Raw genomic sequence first — 4,251 nt, forward strand, 5'->3', positions numbered from 1 at the left:
AAAGTCACATCTCTCCAAAACTTCATATGTGTGACTAGGTAACCCTCCTAAACTGTAAATCAGTCATTTCTCCCAATAGATGTCAAAGAAAAGCTCTCACACGCACACACAGCAAGGATGGAGTTAAAAAGTGCGGTTCTTAAAGACACAGAGAGCAGGCAATGGCATTACCATAATCTCTAGGCCGTGCCGAGTTCAACGAGATATCCCGCTTGACCGTAGCTCGCTCGGTCTAAGCGCAGCGACCATTAGAAAAGTAGGCCCAAAATGAAGCCTGCCCCACAACGTCATTTGCTTTTGGGTGACAGAGAGAGAACCGTTAGGGTGAGAAGCACAATTCGACCTCAGGTACGTTCCTAAGGTCCTCCCGATCCGTGAAAGCCTAACCTTGACCGTGTGGCATTAACCCTTAATAGTTAAAAGAAGGTGTTTACTTCAAAGAGTTTGCATTGACTTCTCTCCCCATAGGAATACATTGCCTGCACCCCTAAATTCAACCTGAAGCCTATATGGGTTATGAATGCCGTATGAACCTGTCTTTTGTAACAGTCCATCAGGCCAGTATGAGGTCTACCTGTGTTGATTCTGAGCTTCCTGGATCAACCGGAAGTGGTTAAAATCACCCTAAAAGTGTTTTTCCATACCCTGCCTGCAGTTTGATAGACATAGTGCATTCAACCCTGTGTAAATCAGTCAGTTCTTAACGTAAAGACTTCAAACTCAGGATTCTGTAAAAGCATACCCCAATGAGGATATGTGTTGACTTATAGCTTCCTGTGCCAACCGGAAGTGCCATAATTGGTGTCTCTTGGGCTGTTTCGAGGGGTTAAAAAAGTCAGATCTTTCCAAAACTTCACATATGTGATTAGGCAACCCCCATGAACTGTAAATCAGTGATTTTTCCCATAAAATTTCAAAGGAAAACTAAATCACACACACACACACAGCTTGGAAGGAGGGACCCATTGGGGTGCGTAGAGACATACACTGCCTGTATTAGTTAACCTTGTTGGAACTTTTAAAGAACCGTCAGACCTAGAGTTCCGAAACTTTAGAATCCTGTTCTAGACCTCAGGTCAATAGTGCGTGGTGAGTTGGGTGGCTCTAGACGGTTCTCGGACTGAGAAACAGCTTCGTACATTTGCAATGACTTCAATTCATTTTGACCATTACGAAAATGGCGACATTTAGAAATGTCTCAGAGACACAAGACTAGGTGCATTGCGACCGCCTCGGTCCATATAGACAGACCCCAACGTTTCGGTCCGATAGCTCATTCAAGGACCCCGTAGCAAGTCATAGAAAAAAGTTGATTTTCAGCACCAATTAGGGTTTTGCTCGGACACCAAATGACCGATCGAGCCGAAACTTGGGATTCGGGGTCGTCTCAGCTAGGCCTACACGTAACATAAGAAATGGACCCACAGCTAGAACGTAACTATGTGTTTGATGTTTTTTTATGGTTTGAACCGAAGGCGTTGTGAATTTTGGGCCAGCTCTGAAGTATGTGATAGTTGGTTACTAAACAAGTTGGAAAAAGTGGGGTTAGTGTCAGTTTGTATCAGTTTGGTGTCAGAATGATATCTAATTGACTGATGGACGGTGACTTGCTGGTGACTCTTGTCCATTTGCAATATGTTTAAACAGTGAGGTACCATCACCAAAAGTGACATTCTGAAATCAACCCTAACGAGCCATTGAGATGAACCAGAATCACTGCCCAGCCATCCCGAGTTCATCGGGCCAGTCAATTTCACATTCCTGCAGGATTTTTATAGCATGACAAATTCGTGATGGTACCTGCCCATTGAACCATATTGCAAATGCACAGTGACTTTGCAAAAGTAAGAAAACATAAACAAATGGACATATAGAAATCACCTTATTTTTATTTTTGGGTTACCAGTTGCACAACAATGCACATGCATTTGCAATATGAAAAAACATCACCTAATGGACATGATGAAATCAACACAACGAGTGATGGAAATGTACAACTATCACTGCTCGGCCATCCTGTGTTCATCAGACCAGTCAATTTTGCATTCCTGCAGGATTTCTATAGAATGACAAAATCGTGATGGTACATGCCCATTGAACCATATTGCAAATGCACAGTGACTTTGCAAAAGTGAGAAAACATAAACAAATGGACATGATGAAATCAACACAACGAGTGATGGAAAGGTACAACTATCACTGCTCGGCCATCCTGTGTTCATCAGACCAGTCAATTTTGCATTTTTGAGCATGTCAAATTTCATATGGTAAATGCCCATTGAAACATATTGCAAATGCATGTGCACTTGCAATATGATTCTATAGTGAAAAAACATCACCTAATGGACATGATGAAATCAACACAACGAGTGATGGAAATGTACAACTATCACTGCTCGGCCATCCTGTGTTCATCAGACCAGTCAATTTTGCATTCCTGCAGGATTTTTATAGCATGACAAAATCGTGATGGTACATGCCCATTGAACCATATTGCAAATGCACAGTGACTTTGCAAAAGTGAGAAAACATAAACAAATGGACATGATGAAATCAACACAACGAGTGATGGAAATGTACAACTATCACTGCTCGGCCATCCTGTGTTCATCAGACCAGTCAATTTTGCATTTTTGAGCATGTCAAATTTCATATGGCATTTGGCCCCAAAAAAAGTGAATTTTGACTTTGACTTTTGACTTCCTATGAAATCATATTGTAAATGGACAAATCATATTCCTTATGCACAAGTAAAAAGAAAAATATATATATATGATATTAAAATACAACTAAAGTATGTTGATACAGTTCTTATACGTGTGTAATTGACACAAAATTTGAAAGAATTTCGAAAAACGGTCCAGAAAGCACTTTTTAAGGGTGTGTGAAGTTTTTTACAACATTTTTACATTTTTGACTTTTGACTTTTGACTTCCTATGAAATCATATTGAAATTGGACAAAACATATTACTTATGCGCATGTAAAAATAAAATAAAAATGATAATATAATTGGACAAAAGTGTATTCATACAGTTCTTACACATGTGTAATTGACAAAAAATTCGAAAGAATTTTGAAAAACGGTCCAGAAAGCACTTTTTTAAGGGTGTGTGAAGTTTTTTCCAAAATGTTGAAATTTTTGACTTTTGACTTTTGACTTCGTATGAAATCATATTGAAAATGGACAAAACATATTCCTTATGCGCATGTCAAAAAAAAAATATATATATGATAAAATTGGACAAAAGTATATTCATAAAGTTCTTACACATGTGTAATTGACAAAAAAATCGAAAGAATTTCAAAAAACGGTCCAGAAAGCACTTTTTTAAGGGGTGATAAGTTTGACAAAAAATTCATTTTTTCTAAATTTTGCTTTTGGACGTTGACTTGGGTTACATATCCAATATGAAAAACCACGGTGGAGCGGATTCGCCACCTGTTGAATTTTTAAAGTGTTACAACTGGCAATAGCCATATGGCATTTGCAATACACTTTGCATGAATCAACGCCGAATTGGGTGGTATTGGACAATGTGTATATGGTTTGGCCACTGCCAATAACTTGCCATTCATTTTTGTCCAATACAGGGGGGTCTTCCCTTACTTTAATAAGAACTTTTGTCATTTGAGTAGATCAGAAAGGCTTTATTGTCCAGCTGAATGTTTGTCATATTTGGGTAATCCATCCTATCAAAGATATTACAAGCAAGCTGGCTGGGGAAAATGGTGTCAAGAATTGGATATACGGGTAGAACCACAAAAGTTAGAGGCCCCATATAAATATCAAATAGATTATCAACAACCGTATGAATGTTTTAACAGCACGAAAGGACAGAATGAGATGGGCTGTCGGAGGACCTCTAGACTGTTCCTTTGGTAATCCTAATTGTCTATATGGGGTTACTCCAGGGGGTGGTTATGCTTGCCATGGGTTGTGAAAAATAATAAATAAAAGAGCACGTAGTCATCACGCTGTTCCTTTATTGTGCTATGTAGCAGAAAGGGGAGTCTATTGTCTGTTAGGAAGCCAAATGTTTTGTGTTGTTTTGTGTTTATTTTTAATATATATATCCATAAATATATATCCTTTCGTTTAATAAAAGTTAGTTTTGCCTTCTACAATAAGGATCATTGTTAACATGTTAGGTAACAGAGGGGATTCCGGTTACAAGTGTCTACGGACCATGTCCTTAATCTTCTAACAGGTCTGGTAATGTGTCTGCAAGGGAGGATCATGTTAAGATGT

Source organism: Oncorhynchus nerka, unplaced genomic scaffold (assembly GCF_034236695.1).
Source record: "Oncorhynchus nerka isolate Pitt River unplaced genomic scaffold, Oner_Uvic_2.0 unplaced_scaffold_1291, whole genome shotgun sequence".
NCBI lineage: Eukaryota > Metazoa > Chordata > Actinopteri > Salmoniformes > Salmonidae > Oncorhynchus > Oncorhynchus nerka.